Here is a 27,824-nt window from a genome sequence, read left to right as displayed (position 1 = left end):
TGCCCGGGAGGGATCGAAAAGGCGCCGAGGGGGGCGGGGGGTGTGAAGTGTGCTTGTGTACTTTGCATCATTGGCATGCGACGCAGGAGCATGCCCATTGCTGGAAATCCTTGTTGACATTTCTCCACACAAAGCACTCCGCTACGAGGCGGGCGGGACGCATGAACACCTGGCTGGGCTAAATTATGCAATGCGTTGGAGACAGCTCGACGGAGCGTGGTTGGGATGAGGGGGTGTAACGTTCCCGTACTGTCGTCGCACCAGATCTCACCAGAAATGCCAGAGAAGGTGGTGCAGACGAAGTGTAGTGAAGAGGTAGAGTCTGAAATCAGGTTTTGTGTGTCCTCGTCAGTGGGTTGGAGGTTAGGCAGTTCAGAGAGGTCTAACAGCGAATGGACGGCGTCGACTCATGAAAGGAAATCAGCAACTATATTGTCAGTACCCTTTATGTGTCTGACATCAGTGGCGGACTGAGATATGAAGTCCATGTATCTGAAGTGGCAAGGAGACGGGTCAGCTGGTGGGTTTGTAATGGCCGCAGCCAGGGGTTTGTTGTCCATTAAAACATAGAAAGGGCATCCCTCAATGTCAGTCTTAAACTGCTTGACCACTTCATAGACCGCGAGCAACTCCCTGTCAAATGTGGAATATTTCCATTGTGCATTGGTGAGCTTGCGCGAGAAGAACTGCAGAGGCTAAGGACAGCGCCGATGGCAGTATCATTCGCGTCTGTGGTGATGAAAAGCTGCGCATTGGGATGAGGATGCGCGATGATGCAGGCCTCAGCAAGAAGATTTTTGAGGGCAGTGAAAGAGTCAGTCATAGCAGGGGTCCATGGAACGGGCCGAGATCCAGAAGTGTTGGTGCTTGCCACGGCGTCTGTCAGTTGAGCCTGAATCTCTGCAGCTCGAGGTAGATGTCGGTAATAATAATTAACCATCCCCAGAAAGCGCCGGAGTGCTTTGAATGACGCAGGTCTGGGTAGATTTAGTATTGTTTGTACTTTCTCAGGGGGCAGTGAAATGCCATTGGCAGAGACCCAAAAACCAAGAAAAGTAACAGTAGGTTGATGTAGCTGTAATTTGTCCAGGTTGGTCTCAATGCCTGATGCCGCAATAGTGTTCATAAGAGTTTGCACATGTCGAATGTTGTCCTCGACAGAGGAGCTGAACACAGGAGTGTCATCAAGATATGCAAAGCAGAATTTTAGGTTGAATAGCACTTTGTTGATGAAGTGTTGCCAGGTCTGGGTTGCGTTTTTCAGACTGAAGGGCATGAATCGAAACTTAAATAACCCAATCGGGGTGGTGATTGCTGTCTTCTCGATGTCTTCAGGTGCCATGGGGATCTCGTGGTAGGCCCATTTGCAATCAATGACAGAGAACGTGGTCGCACCTGCGAGGAAACTGGTAAAGTCGGCAATATTGGGTATGGGGTAGGTGTCCATAATTGTTCGTGCATTTGGTCAATGGTAGTCTCTGCACATGCGCCAGGACCCGTCTTTCTTGGGTGTCATATGTATGGGCGTAGACCAGCTACTTGCAGAGGGTTCAATGACGCTGGGGCTTAGTAGTTCAGAAATCTGCTTTTTAAGGTCGGAGTGGCGCTCGGGACAAAGTCGACGTAGTTTACTGGAGATCGGGGGACCTGGCGTGAGGCAAAGCTTGTGAATCGTGCCGTTAGTGATGACGGAAATGTTGCCGGCGGCGCGGGAGGCGGTTTGTTTACAATGTGTGGCGGTTGGGGCGGGCAAGGCATGGTGTTCAGAGCCACTCGGCAGATCTGACGGGAGCCGAGGCGGCAAAGTGTCCCAGGAGTCAACGCGACAAGATGGCCACCGGTCCGAAGCAGTGGCACCGTGGTCAGGTGAGCTCAGTAGAGCTTGAGAGCCATTAGGCTAGGTGCAAATTGAGACGCGTATAGCATGTGTGACGTGACACGACACTGTAGCGCGACTCGCACGTGCCACACAAGTCGTGCGGGTGCAGCGCATATTGCGACGCGTACACCATACTTTGCATGCGCCGACTGGCAACGCTCTGCGCTGACAGAACCAAAGCGCGAGCAACCTGGTATCTTTCACAAACGATTTTACAGAAGCTATTGACTGAAAATATATGATTTTTGCCTTATGACCATTCTTATTGTGATGTACACATTTTAGTAAGACACTACGCAAAACTCAAAAAGTTTGCAACGAAAATTAGGGGTTACTATGATTTTGCCTTTGGTGTGTATTACACCATATGTTGCTGCGTATGAAATTTAGCTAACATTCTGAATTTTTGTTTAGACCTGGGAGGAGGTCTCTATCTGCCTCCGATCTCGAGAAACTGGATCCCATGTAGCGCGCTCACTTCCGATCTCACGCCCGCGAGAATGAAATACTCGCAACATCTCTCATATCTCCTAAACCGCTTGAGACATCAAACGAAAGTTTGGCGAATGATAGCACACAAGGAGGAGAGTGTTTTGCCAACTCTTAAACACACGGAACTTTCTTACCTATGGTTATATATCAATACTTATACTTCCCTTTTTATTTATTTCACTCCAGTGCTGTAATTTTTTAAGAGTTATCGACATATAGTGAAACAAGAGCTTCCTAGTATGAAAATAAACATGAAATTTCTTCTTTTATGTTACTGCAAACTGACACTATGAGGTTTCTCATAAGCTATTAAGCTCTGTGATTGCCAAATACTTGTTTAATGAGGCACCCGTTTCGGAAGCTGCTGTGAGATGAGTTTAGCAAATTACACTGTGACAAAGGAAGTACTGTTAAACCAGCCACCAAGAGAAATGTGGCCGTTACTCACTAATGGTGATGCTTCTTAGAATGAGAAAAGGTTAACAACTCTCACAAAAATAGATTGCCAATTCTGTTGTAATTTTGGTGAAATCCTCGTAACCCATCGTATTTTTTAGACTGAGCGACTGGAATGGAAACTTACCAAAGGATTCTATTCCTTCTCTTGATCTGAGCAGTAGTAAAATAATGACGAGCGTTCCTTCAGGTGGAATGATAGTCACATGTCAAATACTGGTTACTCACCTATGGCTTGCCAAACTGACAATGTGTGATCGCAAATAAAATAGTTGTTATTGAGAAAAATAAACAATTGATCTGTCGCACAACACAATGGTCAGCGCATTGTCAGCAGTGGAGGATAATGCGCGCGACAGGAATGCACAAACTAGCCATGTGTGCCTTGTGAGTTGGAGTTCGAAAAACATTGTCATGAAAGTAGGTCTGCCGTTGTCAGCAGTACATTTCAGCAAATTAAATATATCTAATCATAACATTCTTTTAGGGTATTCCTGCTTTCATAATAATACCGACCATTTTCTTCATTTGTGTAGCCTGTTGTATAATTAGTTTATTAATGTTGATAATGTGCATGAAACAATTGAAATGCTTTTTCTCATAACGGCGAACCAATTAAAACATTGTTATTTGTGACTGCTTTTCCACTGTTTCTAGCTTGCAGTGGATATGTGATGTTCACATGCATGTAGTACAGTTTGTCACATTACATTATTACATCCATATCTAAGTAAACACAGTGAGACTTCTATACTTCAGATATTGGATGTTTTTTTACCAGGAGCACAAAAGGATCACACCTGTGGAGATTATCCCTTTCTAAATTTTTGTAACAGATCGTAGAGATACACCAGCTTAGAAGGCAATGAGAAGATAACCTTGTTTTACTTTCCTGCCTTGACTCTTAATCACATGATTTTATAATATTCCTTGCTTCCTTATTCACTACACTCTGTCCCTTCTTGCGATCTGAAAACATCGCGGAGGCATATGATACAATTCCAGCAGCCAGTGGCTCATCAGTTACTGAAATATACATTTTTCTTGACAGAAGAAAAACAAAACAAAAGTATACAGATATAAATAACAGAAAAGTATAACGTACTAATGAAGAAAGCCAGAGCGTTTAATTGGCGAAAAACGAAACACTACCCAAATGCAACCAAATTTAGTACACACTGAGGCAAAATTTATCGTACGGGCAATAGTACCACTGCTCATATGCGCCGTTCCGATGTGATCATATGGCCGGTTTACTTTTCCGCTCCCCGCCTCAAATTTCCCACGGTGCTAGCGAGGCACGCGTGACGTGTGGTGCGAGAAACTGTGCCTCAACCACAACGCGACCTGGCGCAGGTGCGTGTCGGGTCCCAGTCGCGTCATGTCGCAATTTGTGTGGTCCCATTTGAACCTGTGATGTTACAAAAACGCGCGCTGCGCTGCGTCTCGCCACACGCGCTATACGCGTCTCAATTTGCACCTAGCCTTAGTGAGTCCATTGTTCGAGGGTGCGGCGTGTGGCAGCACGGTCGCGGGCGAAACACTTGGCGCAAGTGCACTGTTTGTGCTGTCAGTGGCAGTCACACGGCGGCGTGCAGGAGCCGAAGTTGGATAGTTTGAGGTGCTGTCCGCGAGGGGCGGGGTAGAAGCTGTCAGATTGGGCACACATGACGCTCTTCGCGCATGCGCACTTGTGTCCAGCTGACTGTCAAATGCTGCCATGTTAGAAGGGTGTGGTCCTGAGGAGCTGTAAGTACATGTTATGGCAGTCTTGATAGCACAGTTGCAAGGGGTAGCGGGAGGTAAATAGATGGAGGCTTGATTCTGGGACTGCAAGCAGATTCGGCGTACTTACTGACCTTGCTTTGTCCTTGCTGTAGTGTCTGTAATTCCTTTGCTGCATCGGAGAGCTGGAGCTGAGTTTCGTGGAGCTGGAGGGAGAGATCAAAGTTTTCCTTGTGTAGGCGAGCGACATTTTCAAGCTCGACAAGGCACTTGTGCGTTGCTTTTTGTAACATCGTCGATAGAGACAAGAATGTGCAGATGAGATGAGCTCAGACCAATGTGTCACGGGGGGGTTTGCTTGACGGAGCACAGGGGAAGTGAGTCTTGGATGGGTGATGAAACACGGTGTTTTGCACTAGGTCCAGTGAAAGTTTGTGGTGTCACAAGAAGTCAATGCCTAGTATAGGATCGTCAATTTCGCACATTAAAGAAGTCCACTCGAGTTTGCAGTTTGCAGAGAGTGAGATGACGTGGGAAGTTGAACCCAAGCATTGTAGTTTAGTTGAATTCACGGCCTGCAGTGAAGTATGATGAGGGTGGATGTTCAACGACGCTAAGGACGTAGGCAGCAGCGAAACATCGGCGCCTGTGTCCATTAGGAAAAGGTATCCTAACGAAATGTCTTTAATGTAAAGTCGTCCACAATTATCTGGTTGTTCCCAGACAGAATGGAGTACTGGGGGGTGCCTGTCATGTTGTGTGCAGGAGGCGGCAACCGAACCTACCTGCGATTGGCGTTTTGGAAGTAGCAGGGTGGTCTGCAGTTCTGTGCTGCCTCACCAAACCGTGTGTGAATGTAACAGCACAGGTAGTGTGGCTGCATTTCCTGTGGAACGTTCATTGCCGGTGGTGGTGGTCGAGGTTTGGTGGCTGGAGCAGGCTCGGTTGCAGGAGGCGGCATGACCTTGGGCAGAGCTGGTGACGTCCCAGTAGCTTGTTTACTGCTTCCTGGAGCGAGCAGAACAGTCAGCACAGTGCAGCCCCGGCTGCGTCCGGCCGCAGGACGATGAGCCTGAATCGAGACTTGTCAGGTAGGCAGTGGCTGGTGAAATAGAGCAGTGATTCATTGTATAGCTTGTCAGCAATTGTCATTCTTTGCTCGACAGGTTCGGGAGACCTCTGAGCCAGAGCAAAGCCGATGTGAGGACATATTTTATCTGACCAGATGGCGAGGAGAGCTGTGTCAGAGAGTAGATCGGCACTGACTAGGGCACATAGCTGTCTCCAGAGCTGGGAGGTTTGTCATTGCCTAGTTGCTCGACGTGGAGCATTTGCCGTATTGCTGACTCAGTTGAGTGTGCAAGCCAACGTAGAACTGTCTTTTTGGCTAGAGTGTACCGGGTAGATGAGTCCGGGGCGTCGACTAGGTCAGCAATCAAGTCCTCCTGGTCGTGCAGATGGGTAATGAGGCACAGAAACCTGGTTGACTCGTCGAGTTTGTAATGGTCGAACACTTTGTCGACAATTTTGAACCAGGTTGTGGCTCTGTCTGGATTAAACGGCGGCAGCGTCAGCAAGCGTTGTAGAATGTTCGGAAGAACAGGTTGAGTTGAGTTCGTTGGGGAACTGCCTGAAACGAGCTGTTATTGATGTAGTAATCCAGGAGAGTGTGCCTCCAGGGGATGTGGCGACGATGGCTGGTAGGGTGGCAGAGTGAAGGTGATGCATTGTGGTTGAGACCAAACAATCACGACACGGAAGGCCAACGCGGGTGGGACACCATAATGTGTCGATTGCAGTTGCAGAAGCCCAACACATTGCAGGTGTGTTCGGATTGACGTGTCGTGGAAGACTGATGCAGATGAGACACTGAGATGTGCCGAGAACGGTAGTGAAAGTTCGACTGGAGTCAGCGCGGGGGCGACAGGTGAGAAAAAGTTCAAAGTTCGAGATTGTGTGTTTGTCCGTGGAAAGCTCGATCAGAGCTGGGGCCACCTGTGTTGCAGGGATGCTGCAGAGGTGCGGGCAGTCCAGAAGCACAGTGTGGGAAATGATGTCGAACGTGGGACGGGATGTGTGAATGTTCACTGTTCATAGTCACTCCATTAAAAACGGTGTGTGGATAAGGTGAACGTCGTAGCACAAAACACTGAGGCATAGCAGTGGGACGGATATGGAGGTCAGGCACAGATAACAAGTTATTGTTCCTGTTTCAGGCCGAGGTATCAAAGCAGGAAGGCATGTGCTGATGCTGAACCGAGGCAGGCGCAGGCGTGGTCAGATGCTGAGGAGGTTGACCTGTGAACGAAGCAGTTCCGTCCACATGGCAGGAATCCATGTGGTACAGTGTGGATTGAGGCATGGCAAATCGTTGTCCTGGCGGCGGTGGGTTGTCCAACGAAGCATTTGCAGAAATCGGCATTGGTCCCGCACTGCACAGAGATCCGTAAGAGGTAACTGCACAATCGATGAGGGAGGGCACATGTGGAGGGAACAAAGGCATCTGATAGCCGGAGTCATGCACGCTCCTAACCTTACTTATTGTTGCGGGCTCGAAAACGTCCAGTGAAATCAGCGTAATCGTCGAGTGAGAGGCATCGTGTTGCAGTCCTGGCGGGTGTACATCGCCCGCAACATGGTGCATGTCTATCACAAAATCTGGCGTTAGGTGTTGGGCCAAAGTCATTGTTCAAATGCTGTGTTGATATAATACACACGACAATAACCAATGCGGAGGTCACAGACACATTAAAATGATGAAAACGGATGACATAACAACTCGGGGTCACCAGTGAGGTGAATGTTCACATTAGTTACACCAAACAACACCATTTGAATGATGGTTCATTTATTCACCTCTTTACACATGCAAGGCTCACAAAGAACTTGCCATGGTGGAAGAAAGTAAAGACAATCTTTGCTCAGCGTCCAAATATGATGCTCGGAGTCCAGAGACAAACGCACATCGATGCCGGTGTCGACCCCATCGGCACCACAATATCAAACACTAAAATCCAACTAAATTTTAAATAATGGCTGGTCTTCTGGGTCCAAAATTTTTCTAGGTGGCTAGTTCTCAAAGTGTTAAGTTTTGAATGAGATTCAAATGCTCCATGATTTAAGAAATTCATTGTACATTCTCACATGTAACATAATTCATCTTGAATTACAGGGATTTTACTTCTAAAGTAATACTTCTCAAACCACCATTCACAATATTATCCTGTGACATGTTAGAAATGGGAACAGTTGTGATGTCACTATCTTTGAAAGGTGTTTGTTGTTATAAAGTATGTATAGTCTTCTTCCTAAAGCCTGGACACATTTTTCTGTCAGCAGACACTTGTGTGTACACTATGTTTTGTTGTTGTAAATCGCACATTTTCTTTGCAACTTAAGTTTTATTTCGGTATTATTCTCTTGCTAATGTTTTACTGCTGCATTATTATTCTATAGTAGTGGGCTAAAGTCCACCCCCAGTAGCTGAATGGTCAGAGTGACAGATTGTCAATCCTCTGGGGCCGGGTTCGATTCCCAGATGGGTCGGGGAATTTTCTCCACCCAGGGACTGGGTGTTTTGCTGTCCTCATCATCATCCTGTTATCCTCATTGACTGCAGGTCGCTGAAGTGATGTCACATTGAAAGACCGGCACCCAGCGAATGGTCTGCCCAACGGGGGGCCCTAGCCATACAATTAAATAAAATAATTAAAGTGGGCTAAAGTTAAATTCTTTGTTAGAGTATTAATTGTAACCACTCAAAATTATAGATATTTAACTGAGAAGTCAAACTATGAAAATTTCCAGAATTTTAAAAAATTCGCAGTTTTATCCTTGATTTTTCCCAGATGAAGAAGCACCACATTTTTCCCAGATTTCCCAGTTGTCCCTAGGTGTGTACACCCTTATTGCATATGAAGTCAATGACTGTCACCCTTCATCAAAAAGACAAAAATGCAAAGATGTCATCCATGTCATGTGTATGGATATTCATCAACTACTTTGGTAAACCCTCCCACCCGTGAACCATGGATCTTGCCGTTGGTAGGGAGGCTTGCATGCCTCGGCGATACAGATAACCGTACCATAGGCACAACTACAATGGAGGGGTATCTGTTGAGACGCCAGACAAACATGTGGTTCCTGAAGAGGGGCAGCAGCCTTTCAGTAATTGTAGGGGCAACAGTCTGGGTGATTGACTGATCTGGCCTTGTAACATCAACCAAAAGAGCTTTGCTGAACTGTGCTGGTACTGTGAACGGTTGAAAGCAAAGGGAAATTACAGCCGTAACTTTTCCTGAGGGCATGCAGATTTACTGTATGGTTAAATGATGATGGCGTCCTCTTGGGTAAAATATTCTGGAAGTAAAATAGTCCCCCATTCGGAACTCTGGGCAGGGACTACTCAGGAGGACATCGTTATCAGGAAAAAGAAAACTGGCGTTCTATGGATCGGAGCGTGGAATGTCAGATCCCTTAATTGGGCAGGTAGGTTAGAAGATTCAAAAAGGAAAATGGATAGGTTCAAGTTAGATGTGGTGTCACCACCAGACACCACACTTGCTAGGTGGTAGGCTTTAAATCGGCCGCGGTCCGTTAGTATACGTCAGACCCGCGTGTCGCCACTATCAGTGATTGCAGACCGAGCGCCGCCACACGGCAGGTCTAGAGAGACTTCCTAGCACTCGCCCCAGTTGTACAGCCGACTTTGTTAGCGATGGTTCCCTGACAAAATACGCTCTCATTTGCCGAGACGATAGTTAGCATAGAATTCAGCTACGTCATTTGCTACGACCTAGCAAGGCGCCATTACCAGTTACTATTGATGCTGTAAAACATGTACCGTCAAGAGCGATGTTCACCATTTATGGATTAAAGTTAAATATTCCACAACTACGTCCTTTTTTGCTAGTCTAATTTCCTTGACCTGTTCCAGACCTCACGCCAGCCTGCATGAGCTAAAATGCGTGCCTTTCGGCTTCCTCTCATAGTGGGTTGGCTCTCTTGCCAATCCACAACATTTGGCGACGAGGCCAATTCGCGTTCGTATCGATATTGCCCTGATTTACTTGTGTAATGGCTTTGCCACCATTTCCAGATGTACTGTCCGAATTTTATCGCTTACAGAATCAGCAGATGCAGGCCTTACTGGATGCCCTTGGACAGCTCATCCAGGGTCAACGTGCAATGCAAAACAATGCGGCAGCTGCTGCTCCACCGCGCACGCAGCCACAACACGCAGTTGCACCAACTTTTCGTCCTTTTGATGCTGCACTGGAAAGCTGGACGGAGTGGTCACGCCAATTTGGATTCCATCTCGCCGCCTACAGAATTCAAGGTAACGAGCGGCAGCCTTTTTTGTTGTCCTCCGTAGGAGTGACCACGTACCGTGTGATAGTCAAATTATTTCCCCGACGCGACGTAGCAACTCTGTCCTACAAAGAACTTTTGTCTGCATTATATGCATATTTCAAAGAATCAGTCAATGTAGTAGCCAAACGGTATACCTTCTTTCATACAAAACGTACGGCAGGTCAGACTAATCGGGAGTGGGTTGCAACCTTGCAAGGCCTTACTAGGGATTGTGCTTTTGAGTGTCAATGTGGGCTCCCTTATTCAGATACTATGGTGCGTGATGCATTTGCACAGAACGTTTCTGATGTTCGTATACGGGAACAGATTTTGAAACTAGTCAATCCCTCCCTTCAACAAGTGATGGATATATTGGATCGGCAGGACACACCTGACTTTGCTCAGGAATCATTTGAAACGTCGTCAGCTGTGTGTCAGGTTAACCGGCCTGCTGGGCGAGCTGCACAGAACAGTAAACAGTCCTCGCGCCCGGGAGTGCCAAAGCCGCCTGGCTCTCAGCCACGTGTACCGCGCTGGCAAGCAAATGCGGTGAAATCCTGCCCGCGGTGTGCTACTAGACATTTGCGTGAGAATTGCCTGTCATGCCAGGCTATTTGCTTTTTCTGTAACAAAAAAGGACATGTTCAAAGTTTTTGCCAGAAAAAGCTCAAATCGGAAGCTCAAAACCATTCCAGGCCCTTTGCTTCGTGCCGGAATCGGAATCGAACCAGGGATATTCAGGCTCACGACACTTCACCCATGGAAATTCATATAGTTCATTCCACTCTGCCCAGTGCCACTCTCTCTAACAGTGACTGTGTTCGTCCCACATACAGTGTGCGTCGACGTCGCCGGAAATCACGTCAAGTCGCAAGTGATTATGTACCAGTGTCAGTTCACGTTGCACGAGACAGTCGCTCTTGTTGTCAGCAGGACAGTAAACTTTTTGTAGATTTGGACATTAACGGCAAAATGATACCATTCCAGCTCGATACCAGAGCTGCAGTTTCACTGATCAATGACGACACATACAAACACCTGGGCACACCTCCGTTGCGTGCCGCAAATGTTAAGTTGTTATTCAGGACAAGCGATCCCTGTGTTAGGACAGTGCAGCCTTCTTGCAACATACAAGGGACAAACAAAACTTGTGTCATTGTACGTCCTTCATTCTTCTTCTGCAGTGAAGTTGTTTGGTTTCGATTTATTTCAGTTGTTTAACTTGTCTATAGTAAATCAGGTCCTATCAGTGAACCAGACTGTGCCTTCAGACAGTGTTTCTCGTCTATGTGAAGAGTTTGCAGACATTTTTGCACCAGGCCTTGGTTGCGCTAAGAACTATAAAGCACATTTGGAACTGAAAGTAAACGTGCAACCGAAATTTTTCAGAGCGCGCAATGTTCCCCACGCATTGCGTGATGAGGTCACAAAACATTACACGATTTGGAATCACAAGGTGTAATTGAACGTGTGCAGGCTTCTCTCTGGGCATCACCCTTAGTAATTTTGCAAAAACCTTCCGGAAATTGAGACTCTGCGTGGACTTCAAGGCAACAGTGAATCCACAACTAGTGACTGCAACTTTTCCTTTACCCCGCCCGGAAGATCTTTTTGACAAACTGTGCCCGGGTAAATATTTTTCGAAGTTGGACCTAGCAGATGCGTACTTGCAAATACCGGTGGACGAAGAATCCCAGCGTGTTTTAGTGGTTAACATGCATCTTGGTTTGTATCGATTCAAACGACTGCCATTCGGGTGTGCATCCGCCCCTGCATTGTTTCAGCAATATCTGCAAACTGTTTGTGCGTCGGTCCCTACTGCAGCAAACTATCTGGACGATATTGTGATCTCCAGAAAGACGGAAGAAGAACGTTTAGCCAATCTCAGAACATTATTTCAGGTCTTGCGACAAAATGGTCTTCGCTTGCGGAAGGACAAATGTGTGTTTTTTGCTCGTGACTTACCCTATCTGGGACATGTACTCAATGCCCAAGGCATACATCCCAGTCCAGAGCACCTCCGTGCCATACAAGACTTGCCTTCGCCGCAGAATTTGAAGCAGCTACAGAGTGTGCTGGGTAAAATAAATTACTACCATCGCTATGTGCGCAATGCCTCTTCCATTTCAGCTCCGCTTCATCGCTTACGCCGTAAAGGTGTTCCGTTCGTCTGGACGACGGAATGCGAACGCGCCTTTCGCCAGTTGAAATCGGCGTTGCTTTCAAATACTTGCCTTACGCCATTCGATCCCCAGAAACCCCTTTTGTTGATGGTGGATGCATCGGATGTTGGGATCGGTGATGTGCTTGCGCACAAAGATGGATCGCACGATCGCCCTATTGCCTTTGCGTCCAAATTACTCCTGTCTGCGCAACGAAATTATTCACAGATCGAGAAAGAAGCATTGGCTCTCGTATTTGGTGTTACAATGTTTCATGATTTCTTGTATGGTCGTCACTTTACCATCATCACCGACGTCAAACCTTTGACAACGCTTTTTCATCTGACCAAGCCTGTACCTCCACGTACAGTGCAGAAATTCATTCACTGGTCTATTTTCTTCTCGCAGTACCACTACGATATCTTGTATCGGTCCACTGCTAAGCACGGAAACGCTGATGCGTTGTCCCGTTTGCCTGTTGCTGAAGATAGAGCATTCGATTCCTCCGAACTTGCTTGCATTTTCATTGATTCGGAAACCGATGATGTGGTCGAATCGTTTCCGATTGATTTTCGTCGTGTAGCTATAGCCACAGCTGCCGACCCTATCCTTGCTACCGTTCTGCATTTTGTTGCTACGCAATGGCCCTTGTCAAAGTCACGGATCAGGGATCCGTTGGTTCGCCGATTTTTTGCTCACAAGGAGAGACTTTTTGTACGACGTGGTGTTTTGCTGTTGCGTTCTGATAATGATCAGTCCAGGGTCGTGGTCCCATGTTCGTTACAGTCCTCTGTCTTACAGCTTCTCCACCAAGGACATTGGGGTATAGTGAGAACGAAACAACTTGCTCGTCAGCACTGTACTTGGTTCGGAATCAATGCTGCGATTACGCATATGTGCTCATCTTGCATGGCGTGTGCCGAACAACAATCCGCACCACCGCGGAAATTATTTGCATGGCCAAGCCACTTCCCCTTGGCAACACTTACAGATCGAATTTGCTGATCCATTCTGGAATGCTCGATGGTTGGTTGTGGTAGATTCATTCAGTAATTTTCCTTTTGTTGTCTGGATGTCTTCCACAATGTCATCTGCCACCATCCAAGCGTTATCCGCTATCTTTTGCATTGAAGGTCTTCCACAGACTATTGTTTCCGACAATGGCCCACAATTCATGTCCGCAGAATTTCAGTCATTCTGCAAGGCCAATGGTATTCAACATCTGACGTCCACGCCGTTTTCGCCACAGTCAAACGGTGCCGATGAACGTCAGGTCAGGACTTTCAAGTCACAGATGTTGAAGTTGAAAGCGTCGCATTCTCGGGAGGACTCGTTATTGCTCTTTTTGTCCTCGTATCGCTCTCAGCCCCGAGATGGTCGCTCGCCGGCTGAGTTGCTGCACGGTCGCCCTCATCGCACCTTGTCGTCTTTGCTACATCCGCCGCATCAGGTTCCTGTGCAGCGGCAGACACCTGCTTTTGCTCCAGGCGACGTTGTCTACTATCGCAACTATCGAGGTTCATGGCGTTGGCTCACAGGGTGCATTCTTCGCTGCCTCGGCCGTGCTATGTATCTGGTTTTGGGGGCCTCTGGTGAGGTGTGTCGGCATCTCAATCAGCTGCGCCTATGTCGTCGCACGGGATCTGCCGCTCCCCGTCTGCTTTCAGCGACGGTGCCGTCTGGTCAGCGCCCTGGGGACCCATCTACTGGCTCGCCTCAGCCCCAGGTGTTACCGACGCTGCCTTCCATTTTGCCCCATGGCGACGTGCCGCCGCCGCCGCCTATTCTCCCGCCGGCGACGCCCATAGTGGACGCGTCGCTGCAACCGCCAGCTGCCTCCCTGGGCCACGTGCCGCCGTTCACTTCCCGTGACCAGTTGTCCTCCGACATGGAACTCTTGCCCGATCCGGACCATATGTCGTCTTCGCCCGTCGGGTGCCCCGGCCCGATGAAGGTCGACCCTTCGGCCCCTCCTGTCTCTCTAAGGGCGCATACACCGCATGTTGGCGTGCACCCTGGAGCAGGTTTTCAGGCGTTTCCTAGCTCCCCTCGGTCTGAATGGCAGGGTGCGGGTGGCACAGCCTCGCCTGTAGTTAGGCTCCCCACCTCGTCGCGTACGTCAACATGGGGTCATCCCCACGGCGGGCGGAAGCCTTATGCCACAACCGTCCACCGATTTGCGGGGGAGGAATGTGGTGTCACCGCCAGACACCACACTTGCTAGGTGGTAGGCTTTAAATCAGCCGCGGTCCGTTAGTATACGTCGGACCCGCGTGTCGCCACTATCAGTGATTGCATACCGAGCGCCGCCACACAGCAGGTCTAGAGAGACTTCCTAGCACTCGCCCCAGTTGTACAGCTGACTTTGCTAATGATGGTTCACTGACAAAATACGCTCTCACTTGCCGAGACGATAGTTAGCATAGCCTTCAGCTACGTCATTTGCTACGACCTAGCAAGGCGCCATTACCAGTTACTATTGATGCTGTAAAACATGTACCGTAAAGAGCGATGTTCACCATTTATGGATTAAAGTTAAGTATTCCACAGCTACGTCCTTTTTTGCTAGTCTAATTTTCTTGACCTGTTCCAGACCTCACGCCAGCCTGTGTGAGCTAAAACACGTGCCTTTCGGCTTCCTCTCATGGTGGGTTGGCTCTCTTGCCAATCCACAACATTAGATATAGTGGGAATTACTGAAGTTTGGTGGCAGGAGGAGTAAGACTACTGGTCAGGTGAATACAGGGTGATAAATACAAAATCAATTAGGATTAATGCAGGAATAGGTTTAATAATGAATAAAAAATAAAAGTGCAGATAAGCTACTATGAACAGCATAGTGAATGCATTATCGTAGCCAATGTAGACACAAAGCCCATGTCTACCACAGTAGTACAAGTTTATATGCTAACTAGCTCCACAGATGATGAAGTGATTGAAGAAAGAAAGATATGCTGTGATAAAAGAAGGGAGATGAAAATTTAATAGTCAAGGTGGACTGAAATTCAATAGTAGGAAAAGGAAGAGAAGGAAAAGTAGTAGGTGAATATAGAATGGGGGTAAGGAATGAAAGAAGAAGCCACCTGGTAGAATTTTGCACAGAACATAACTTCATCCTAGGTAACACTTGGTTTAAGAATCATGAAAGAAGGTTGTATACATGAAAGATGCCTGGGGACATTGGAAGGTTTCAGATAGATTATATAATGGTAAGACAGAGATGTAGGAACCAGGTTTTAAAATGTAAGACATTTCCATGGGTAGACTTGAACTCTGACCACAATTTATTGGTTATGAACTGTAGACTAAAAGTGAAGAAACTGCAAAGAGGTGGGAATTTAAGGAGATGGGACCTGGATAAACCAAAAGAACCAAAGGTTGTTGAGAGTTTCAGAGAGAGCATTAGGGAATGATTGACAAGGACAGGGGAAAGAAATACAGTAGAAGAAGAATCGGTAGTTTTGAGAGATGAAATAGTGAAGGCAGCAGAGGATCAAGTAGGTAAAAAGATGAGGGCTAGTAGAAATCCTTGGGTAACAGAAGAGATATTGAATTTAATCAATGAAAGGAGAAAATATAAAAATGCAGTAAATGAAGCAGGTGAAAAGGAATACAAACATCTCAAAAATGAGATCAACAGGAAGTGCAGAATGGCGAAGCAGGGATGACCAGAGGACAAATGAAAAGATGTAGAGGCATATATCACTAGGGGAAAGACAGATACTGAAATTAAAGAGACCTTTCAAGAAAAGAGAACCACGTGTATGAATATCAAGAGTTCAGATGGAAAACCAGTTCTAAGCAAAGAAGGGAAAGCAGAAAGGTGAAAGGGGCATATAGAGGGTCTATACAAGGGCAATGTACCTGGGGGCAACATTAAGGAAATGGAAGAGGATGTAGATGAAGATGAAATGGGAGACGTGATACTGTGAGAAGAATTTGACAGAGGACTGAATGACCTAAATTGAAACAAGGCCACAGGAGTAGACAACATTACATTAGAACTACTGATAGCCTTGGGTGAGCTGGCCACGACAAAACTCTACCATCTGGTGAGCAAGATGTATGAGACAGGCGAAATATCCTCAGACTTCTAGAAGAATATAATAATTCCAATCACAAAAAAAGAGCAGTTGTTGAATTATTGTACTGTCAGTTTGATAACTCACACCTGAAAAAAACTAAAATAAATCGTTTTCAGAAGAATAAAAAAACTGGTAGAAGCCAACCTCAGGCAAGATCAGTTTAGATCCCTAGAAATGTTGGAACACGTGAGGCAATACTGACCTTACGACTTATCTTAGAAGATAGAATAAGGAAAGGCAAACCTACATTTCTAGCATTTGTAGACTTAGAGGAAGCTTTTGACAATGTTGACTGGATTACTCTCTTTAAAATTCTGAAGGTTTCAGGGGTAAAATACAGGAAGTGAAAGGCTATTTACAATTTGTACAGAAACTAGATGGCAGTTATAGGAGTCAAGGGGCATGAAAGGGAAGCAGTGGTTGAGAAGGGAGTGAGACAGAGTTGTAGCCTATCCCTAATGTTATTCAATCAGTATATTGAGCAAGCAGTAATGGAAACAAAAGAAAAATTTGGAGAAGGAATTAAAATGCATGGAGAAGAAATAAAAACTTTGAGGTTTGCCGATGACATTATAATTCTGTCAGAAAAAGCAAAGGACTTGAAAGAGCAGTTGACCGGAATGGACAGTGTCTTGAAAGGAGGATATAAGATGAACATCATCAAAAGCAAAATGAGGATAATGGAATGTAGTTGAATTAAATCAGGTGATGCTGATGGAGTTAGATTAGGAAACAAGACACTTAATGTAGTAGATGAGTTTTGTTATTTTGGGAGCAAAATAACTGATGATGGCCAAAGTAGACAGGATATAAAATGTAGACTGGCAATGGCAAGGAAAGCATTTCTGAATAAGAGAAATTTGTTAACATTGAGTGTAAAATTTAAGTGTCAGGAAGTCTTTTCTGAAAGTATTTGTATGGAATGTAGCCTTATATGGAAATGAAACATGGATGATAAATAGTTTAGACAAGAAGATAATAGAAGCTTTCAGAATGTGGTACTACAGAAGAATGTTGAAGATTAGATGGGAAGATCACATAACTGATGAGGAGATGCTGAAGAGAACTGGGGGGAAGAGGAATTTGTGGTACAACTTGACTAGAAGAAGGGATCAATTGGTAGGACACATTCTGAGGCATCAAGGGATCAACAATTTAGTATTGGAGGGGAGCATGGTGGGTAAAAATCGTAGAGGGAGACCAAGATATGAATACTGTAAGCAGATTCAGAAGGATGTAGGTTGCATTTGTCACTTGGAGATGAAGAAGCTTGCACCGGATAGAGTACGGTAGCAAAGAGAGCTGAATCAAACAAGTCTCTGGACTGAAGACCACAACAATAACAACTTTAGCAACCAGCCTTACTCTGGCAGCTGGCAGGTTTCCATGCACAAGTTACCTGCCAGAACCAGCTAACTTGCTGGTAAGCCAGTTCCAGCTCTCGCATGCTTCAAGTGAATGTAAACTTCTCAGATAATGATCAAAACATACTGGCTTGTTGTTCCAGGCATTTCCTGCAGCATTCATATGAAGTGTCAATCATGCTGCCAGCAGAGCATGCTTCATACAAGAAAGGCACTGCAATCAGGTCATGTGCTCCTCACAGAAATGCTTCTGCCAGCTCTATGACTAGCAAGTAGCATTTGCTTATGCTCCGGACTTTATGCTGACCATTCTTAGCAGCTCATCCTTAGGAGCACAAGTTTTCATCTAGTATCTACCTCAGGCTCTATGCTCATATTGTTCAGTGTCTCATCAGTCAGAGTGCATGCTCATTGCTTATCACTCACTCAGCAGTCTCTCTGGGCTTTAACCTGGTTGTGCCTAGTGGCTCATCCTAAGGAGCACATGCCATGCTCTCGTCAAAGTATTCTCTCATCTGTAAGGAGGTCATGTCCAGTCACCAGAACGCTGGAGTAGACATTGAGCTTATGGTAGCCATTAAATACTGACCAGGATATCAGCTTGAAGTTGTGAATTAATGGGCAGTTACTAGTCAAGTGTAATTTCTTTTTATAACCAACTAAAGCACTGTGGTTACTTGCCAAGTTTTATCTCTTCTTGTAACTCACAAAGGGAAACTGGGATGCACAGTCAGTTACTGGCTAAGAGTATTTCTTCTAATAACTCACCGTCAGGTGTTCAATGTATCATTACCAACAAAGAATGTTCTTTGATTACTTGGGAGTCAATGTCTTTTTCATGCACCATATGCAGGTGGTCCTGGTATACCCATTCCTTTGTGAGATAAAACATAATTGGCAATGAGGGTAGAAGACTTTCTTGCAAAGTTCCTTTTCTATCATCAATGATGAGGTCCCACATTTGTCTTGTGTTGACAGTGAAGTATCCACATTTTGGTGTAATATTTCTGTCACTGATGACGGTGATCCATGTTTGTGATGTTCCATTCTTTGTTGTTAGTGTCAAAGTTTTCAGACAGTTTTTGTAGATCTTTTTATTGCCTATCAGGTAAATGGTGCTTTCATCTCAACATTCTTTCCACATCCTTGGCACACTCTGACTCTTGCTAAAGTATGTGCATCATACAGTATCACACGGCAGCCCCCATTCCGGTTCTTGCAGCGCCTGCAGCAGGCACAACTAACCAGACAATGGAACACCATTTGATGAGGAACACTCTGGCCACATCTGCCTGGTTGCCTCTCTGGGCCTCCTCTAGCTGGTGGTACTATGTGTGGTCAAAGGATCAGCAATGCCAGTGGTGACCAGCTGCCATGTCTACAGTATCTAAAGAGTCAAGCAGCTCTGAACGGCATCACTGTGGCAGCAGAGATGTCCAGCCACCATCCCTGCAGTGCCTCCAAGGTCAGCCACCTCTGGATGATACTTGTACAGCTCTCTATTTCTTTCATTGTTTCAGCTTTCTCCCCCCCCCCCCCCCCTCAATGCATCTACAGGAACCACTAATCCTCATCCCTTACTGAGGCTCACTCCTGCCCCCTTCTTTCTGTGCTCTTATTCATCAGCTGCTCTGATGCTCTGACAGCTTTACACACAACAGACTATTCTGGCGCTCTGCTGTCATGCTTTTACATGTCAGATACTCCACTGGCTTTGCAAGGAATCGATTTCTCTTGTGCTCCATTCTTGTTTTTCTGCACACCTTCCTTACCATTCATCTCTCACTTTCATTGCCTCTACACGATCAATCCTGGCACACTGAGTTTCTGCATCCATTTGCTGTTTTCAGTTATGCTCCATGCATTCCAGTTCTCGCAGCCATGCCTGGTCCATCCACAACCTTATCAGACGCCACCTCTCAACTACAGGTCCTGGATGCCAATGACCACAACTTAGCTGCCATGAGCTCCCCACACCAGCACCATGACACACCAGTGCCATGACTTGCCAGTGCCATGATGCACTACCATCATGATCCCCCCGCTTTTCCCCTAAGGGGGAAGAGGATGGATGACATTCAATTATTAGAGGTGGCTCCACCATTCGTCCCTAAGCAGGTAGAGAAGCTTTACAGCCATTCACTGACTAGTTTGGCAAAGAAACATATATTTGCATCCTGTAGATTGCCAGGCTCCAATCACCAGCTGGAACCAGCCTACATCCTGGCAAGCCAGTACCAGGTGGTGCGTGCTCCAAGTGTATGTAAACTTTCTGAACTGTGACCAAAACATGCTGGCTTGTCGTTCTCAGCACCTCTTGCTTGCCACTCAGCGTATGGACTCGACATTTTGCTGGGCAAGTCCAGTAGCCTATCCTAAAGAACACACACATAGCCCTCACTAGCATACATTCCCAGCTTTACACCAGACATATACAGTGGCCCATCCAATGGAGCATATGCTAAGCTTATGATAGCCATTTCATGTTGATCCAGACACCAACTTAGACTTTTGGGTTACTGGAAAGTTACTTGCCAAATGCTAAGTCTTTTTGTAACACAAAAGGAAATCAAGAAATACGGACCGCTACTGAGTAAGAGCTTCCATCTGGTAAGTCCGTGTGAAGTGTTCACTGTATCAGTATCAATGAATCCTGTTATTTGTCTGCATGGGAACCAATATATTCTTCATGCACTATACTCCAGTCACCAACAAGTTGGTTATGATATACCTAGCCCTGTGCAGGCTACAACAGTCCTTGTCCTCTGTATGAAGTCCTGTTGCAACTGTGAAGTGCAAATTGACAATGGTGGCTCCTTGTTCAAGGAAACTAAAGACCCACTCAATGATCAAAAGCTTTGATGGAAGAGGCTACCTTCATTGCTTGTCATACGGATGAAGATGTGAAGAACATCTAGTTCCTGAGTGCTGTAGTCAGCTCCAATGAGAACTCCTGAAACAGCAGGTTGCTGTTTCTCCAAAAGAAGAAGCAATGTCACAAGCTGTGTGGTGTAGTGGTTAGCATAACGAGGCAGTTTACTAAAGGTCACCAGCTTTAATTTAATCATTAACAATTACTTGTTATTTAGTATTAATCATTACTGGAAGGACCTTGAAAGTTGTCATTTTTGCATATTATGAAACATTCATGGTTGGTCCAGGAGTTCAGTTCAGTTCTTCTCTGGCTGTACATTGGTGTTCATAACAAACATGCTTTCAGTGCTAAGTGTTGTACTTTCAATTTAATTTCAAGTTATTGCTCATAATACGTAATTGTACATTCATGCACATTTTTAACTAAATATAAATTATTACAATTATTTTTTTTAGTTTGCATTATTTATTATTACATTATAATTCATGATAAAGTCAAGTTATAAGGGCTAAGCCATGGGTTGACTCACTTTTTAAATGTATCCCCTGTCAATATCTTAGCTTCATTTGATATCAAGTTATTAAAAACAGCTCCTTTGACATAGGGGCTTTTTGCTGTTAATATTAATCTTCTGTTAACCATATGAAGTCTTTTCTATGCCTTGTTTCATAGTTGTGAATATCCATGTTTCTTTTAGGGATGTTAGTGTCTTCTTTCTCTAGCATTATAGTTTCTAGTATATACATGGCATAAACTGCGAGAATATTGTGTCTAATGTGTTTGCGAGAAGTTCCTGGTGTTACTTTTGCTATAATCCTCAAGGCTAACTTCTGCAGTATGGCAATATTTTCATATTAGTTTGGCGTGTCACACTCCACAGTACAATCCCATAAGACACTAATCCATATTATGCAATCCTTAGGGTTTCAGAATTAAGATATGGTGATAATCTTCTTTATACATAGAAACTGTGTTTTTTTTTTTATTTTTTATTTTTATTTTTTTTTTTCTTGCTTCAATGAAAGCTGATCATATATGCATAAATCCATAAACCCAAAAATTTACAATTTCATCAATCACAGTATTTTGTCTGTTTGGACCACTTGGTTTAAAATGTTGTAGTAGTAGTTGTAGTAGTAGTAATAGTAGTAGTAGTAGCAGCAGCTTTATTCATCCGCAGATCTCTATTTACAAGGATATAGGACATGTCAAAGTACACTCCTGGAAATTGAAATAAGAACACCATGAATTCATTGTCCCAGGAAGGGGAAACTTTATTGACACATTCCTGGGGTCAGGTACATCACATGATCACACTGACAGAACCACAGGCACATAGACACAGGCAACAGAGCATGCACAATGTCGGCACTAGTACAGTGTATATCCACCTTTCGCAGCAATGCAGGCTGCTATTCTCCCATGGAGACGACCGTAGAGATGCTGGATGTAGTTCTGTGGAACGGCTTGCCATGCCATTTCCACCTGGCGCCTCAGTTGGACCAGCGTTCGTGCTGGACGTGCAGACCGCGTGAGACGACGCTTCATCCAGTCCCAAACATGCTCAATGGGGACAGATCCGGAGATCTTGCTGGCCAGGGTAGTTGACTTACACCTTCTAGAGCACGTTGGGTGGCACGGGATACATGCGGACGTGCATTGTCCTGTTGGAACAGCAAGTTCCCTTGCCGGTCTAGGAATGGTAGAACGATGGGTTCGATGACGGTTTGGATGTACCGTGCACTATTCAGTGTCCCCTCGACGATCACCAGTGGTGTACGGCCAGTGTAGGAGATCGCTCCCCACACCATGATGCCGGGTGTTGGCCCTGTGTGCCTCGGTCGTATGCAGTCCTGATTGTGGCGCTCACCTGCACGGCGCCAAACACGCATACGACCATCATTGGCACCAAAGCAGAAGCGACTCTCATCGCTGAAGACGACACGTATCCATTCGTCCCTCCATTCACGCCTGTCGCGACACCACTGGAGGCGGGCTGCACGATGTTGGGGCGTGAGCGGAAGACGGCCTAACGGTGTGCGGGACCGTAGCCCAGCTTCATGGAGACGGTTGCGAATGGTCCTCGCCGATACCCCAGGAGCAACAGTGTCCCTAATTTGCTGGGAAGTGGCGGTGCGGTCCCCTACGGCACTGCGTAGGATCCTACGGTCTTGGCGTGCATCCGTGCGTCGCTGCGGTCCGGTCCCAGGTCGACGGGCACGTGCACCTTCCGCCGACCACTGGCGACAACATCGATGTACTGTGGAGACCTCACGCCCCACGTGTTGAGCAATTCGGCGGTAGGTCCACCCGGCCTCCCGCATGCCCACTATACGCCCTCGCTCAAAGTCCGTCAACTGCACATACGGTTCACGTCCACGCTGTCGCGGCATGCTACCAGTGTTAAAGACTGCGATGGAGCTCCGTATGCCACGGCAAACTGGCTGACACTGACGGCAGCGGTGCACAAATGCTGCGCAGCTAGCGCCATTCGACAGCCAACACCGCGGTTCCTGGTGTGTCCGCTGTGCCGTGCGTGTGATCATTGCTTGTACAGCCCTCTCGCAGTGTCCGGAGCAAGTATGGTGGGTCTGACACACCGGTGTCAATGTGTTCTTTTTTCCATTTCCAGGAGTGTATTTACAATTTTAGACCAATTTAAAATAAGCTAATTCATATACACAAATATATATACAGACTTCAAGTAAAATAAATAAATGTCATGTGACGAGGGCCTCCCATTGGGTAGACCGTTCGCCTGGTGCAAGTCTTTCGATTTGACGCCACTTCGGCAACTTTCACGTCGATGGTGATGAAATGATGATGATTAGGACAACACAACACCCAGTTCCTGAGCGAAGAAAATCTCTGACAAGTTAAAGACAATCATTACATTTACTCCTGGTATACAATACTTTTTTTTTTACAAATCACTTATTAAATAATGTAATGCCCCACTGTTCACTCAAATCTCATTATCAGTCACAGCACACACTACACACACATAGTTTCATAACACTTCACTCACTACACACACACACACACACACACACACACATACAGAGAGAGAGAGAGGGAGAGAGAGAGAGAGAGAGAGAGAGAGAGAGAGACTGGTGATCTCTGGGCCATTTTCTGTACCGCAACTTCCCATTTGTTATCGTGAGAAACTGAGTCAGCATCCCTGAAAATACTGATGCTGGTTACAACCTTGCAATATTCAAATCATCTGATGATGACTTTTTAAGAAGTTGAAACTTGCTATGACATTATTTGTGAGTCCTGACACTGGAAAAATACAATAAAAAAGATTTGTTTTATTACCAGCCCTATTTCACATTCCAATATTTTGTCTCATGATCTCAAATTTGTTATTAACCATTTCAAAGTTACTATTTACATGCAGAAAATTGCTACTGATAGTACTATTGACTGCCTCAAGTTGTCCTAGAACTTTGGCATAAAATCTGCCCATTGAAAATAAAATAATTTGAAATGTTTAATGTTACTACCTTTAGAATAATGTTCTGCAGTCTCCAGTGCGATATCCTATTGTGGCTTTATCCGAGTATTTACGTTTCAGGTGGTAATTCAGATGCCCTACATCGCCCTCTTTCCTCGGCCCTCACGGCTTGTCTGTGTACAGTCCAAAGTGGGCTCCAACTGTTTCTGTAAACTATGCACCTTGGTGTCTGTTGTCAACTTGAGTGGCAGTATCAATTTACATGCTGCACCAAATTGATTGGTACTGAAAGTAGGATAAAATCCCAAATTAACTGCACGGAGATCTTTGGAGAGGCAATTCTAAGTGATTATCCTGTCACAACAGCTGAAGATGATAGATAATATATACTAGGTAAGATTTATATGGTTGCTTTTTTGTCCCAGCCTTATATTAGACCAAAAAATGAATGAAATATGTGTACAGTTGATTTACATTTTTTTAAAGTATAAATATACTATTCACGCTATAAAGTAAACTTTTTAGCTTCTTAAATCCACAGTATTTTAATTTTAATGATAGAAAGTCATATGTGTAAACATTAGAAGGATTGCTAGGAGTGTCCAAACACTATGGTATTTTTTTCAAGGTCCTTTGAAATTACTCCACATGTTACAGAGTTATGTTTTGCACATAACCTGCTACTTCTTCCCATAAGGATTAATTGTCATCAGGAACACCACCAATCAGGCTACAGAGCCAAAACCTCTGGATTCAACCCAAATATTGGTTGTTTTTGATTATTTTTTGTGTCACCAATTTCAAAATCCCCGACCCTAAGGATACTAGGGTTGTTTTATATTTTTAACCGTGTAGTAATGGTCTCACATTTAAATCTGTTTAGGAAACAGAAGATGCTGCAAAAAGGTACAAAGTAATGCACAGATCTGCAACGTGTTAAATGATATCAGCTTAGTTATCAGTTGGGCAATGTGCAATGGCTTCAATTACTGCTCTTAACTGACTTCCACATTAAGTTTGGAAATTTGAAGCTGTCAGTGTCTAACACACTTACTAATGATAGTACAACTGTAAGCAGCAGCAGCAAAACAAAAGCAAAAATAATGAACTTCATTTTCTAATGTTCCTTCAAAAAGAAACATTTACCATTATTCAACTGCTATACCACTTTGAAATGGATGATATAGATATCTTTGAGATGAATGATATAGATATTGGTACTCATCCTGTTGCTTTCTCTACAACTTAGTAAGGCCCCTGGAGCAGGTGGAGACCCTGTCAAGTTCTACATTAAATTCTTGATGGGATTATCTCCATTCTTATGCAAAATTTTCTGCAAATCCCTTGAACAGGGAACCGTTCCCAATGATTAAAAGAAGAATACAGGCAAAAGAATGGATCACCAGAATCAGTGTCCTATGTGTCACTCATCTGTGCTTTTAACATACATCTACAACATTCTCCGCACATGTGTGAAAACCTACTGGTACAAAATGAATTTTTCCATGAAGACCACTGATGATTCCAGGAAGAACAGTTTCAAAATGCTCTGAGGAGCATAGACCGGATGGATTTGGTGTTTCCAGATTTTCGGAAGATTTTCTCATCAGTACCATAACAATGTCTACTAAACAGTATACATTCATGTGAAATTTTAACCACGTTTGTGAGTGGGGTGAAAATTTAATATCAAATATAATATGACAGAATATTTCAAATGTGCCCCAGAAATCTGTGATAAGGTAATTACTGTTTATAATACTAATCACTGACTTAATGTTTGTTGCAACCTTAGTCTTCTAGTGGATGTCAAATCTGTTCTCCTTTTGTCACCAAAGTAGTTTTCCATCTCCAATTTATGCAACATCCCTGTCTATCCCTATGGCATTTCTGCCCTAAACCCCACACCCAAAAGAACATTCTCAGTTGTAAGACCTGTCCTATACAACGACCCATCACATCCTGTTACAGCCCTGTCACTGACCAGTCACTTGCTTTTGCCCTCTATTGTCTCTTGCCATTCTCCACATTTGATTTCAGTCCTCTCTCTACCCAGCATGGTAGTCTCCTTTCTATCTTTCTCACATCCTGGTCCATAAGCTTCTGAGTTTGGTGCTTGTGACCATTCTCAGTTTTGTTGCTGCTGCTGAGGCCCGTCTGCTTCTTTCTATTCTGCTTCCCAACACTTGCCTGTCCTCTACATGCCCAGAATGTTTCCCCTATCCATTCCCTGCTTTCACCCATCTTCCACCTTAATTCCACTTTCCACCCTGACAACAAGGGATTATTTAACTTTTATGCACATCCCTGTGCCCTTCGTCCATTTCTGTGTAGATTTTTAAGATAGTATAACAAAGTATTATCACATAAATATTGTAGTAATGTGCACTTCCCAAAATGTAAATAATTTTGTTTGTTTTAATTATACAATTGATGATTGATAACAGGAGTCAGTCGAACAAAAACCAGGGAGTGACTATGTAAGCTGATATTAAATGAAAAATTACTTTTATAATTTGTGGGAAAATTAAACTGGATGATTTGATTTGCTGGTACGATATGGTTAAAATACAGGTCAAGAACAGAAGACATCACTTACAAAACACTTGTGTGTTGTAGTGATGCCATCAAATGGAGCTGGCACATTGTTACTGTTGACCACTGTGACACCACTGCCCACAGTGACTTGCCATCAGGAGTGCCCTCTGAAAAAAATCTCATCAAAATCCAGCAGTTGGTGCAAGGCCACTCTTAGTCAGTAGTGATGTGATCTGACTACAAGCACACAATAATAACGAACAAAACACTTTATTACTTCAAGAATACTTACCATGGAACGACTGTACTACTAGCACAAGACATATAAACTGAATGTCAACAAGTGATGGGGAGTGAGTGCTACCACCTTGTGAATTCTGTGGTGTGCCATACTGCTGCATGTACAGATCATAGGTGTAGAATCTAATGTGGATAACTACATGCCTCCCTCCTCAGCATCAAAATGTTGCTGATTCCCTGGCCAAGGAGTGGATGGCCATGACATGGAGAGGGAGCCCATGTCCACGCAGGCCTTGGAGGTGAGAGGTTACACCAATTCCCAGTTGGTGGAGACCTTGGAATATGAACAAAAGTGGCCGGTGCAAGTAGCACCCCAATGTCCCCCTGCGGGGGCATGAGACAGTACTGGTGACAGGCAGTCCAAGCCATGATCCATGGCGACATCTGGATTGGTGGGGAAGGTGGAGGAGACTCCACCACAGACTGAGGTGGCACCCAGTGACTGGGCACCAGCAAAGGCGATGTTGCAGTTGGGATGGGTGGGTGCCCACCTGGACTTAGAGGTGATTTTGATGGCACCAGACCTCATGGTCTCCCATCCAAACAGTGTAGACAAGGTGGCCATTCTGATGCATGATAGTTGCCGGTGTCCAGTGGGGATACTGACCAAAGCCATGTGCCCAGAATACTGTCCCTGGCAGAAAGCATGGTACAGTGGAACATGACGGTGGGTGAGACCCTAGATGGCAGAGGTGGAGCAGCATCCGTAGTTGGTGCCTATGGAGAAGCTTGGCAGGGCTAAGGGAATTAATAGGAGTGATCCGGTAGGCTGCCAGAAAAAAAAAAAAACAGTAATGTCTCCTCAGCAGGAAAGTCCAGCAGATATTTCAACATCTGGGTCTTAAAAGGTGCAAACCATGTGCTCGGCCTCTCGATTGGACTGAAGGTGAAAGGGAGAGAAGCAACATTGCAAATGCTGGATCGCACATGAAAATGATGAAATGCTGGGGGCAAGAACTGAGGTGTCCATTGGCAGAAATGAGAATAACCGGGAGACCTTAAAAAAAATTTGAAAGAGCCTCAAATGTACTTCAGTAGTGGTTTCAGCGAAAACACATTCAGAAACAGACATGCAGAATCCACAGGGAAGCACTCCCAGGATTGCTGGAGGACAAGGGAAAGACAAAACCTTGGGA

The sequence above is a fragment of the Schistocerca serialis genome, chromosome 9 (assembly GCF_023864345.2).
Source record: "Schistocerca serialis cubense isolate TAMUIC-IGC-003099 chromosome 9, iqSchSeri2.2, whole genome shotgun sequence".
Classification (NCBI taxonomy): Eukaryota; Metazoa; Arthropoda; class Insecta; order Orthoptera; family Acrididae; genus Schistocerca; species Schistocerca serialis.
The sequence above is the reverse complement of the archived record's forward strand: the minus strand, read 5'-3'. Positions refer to the sequence as shown.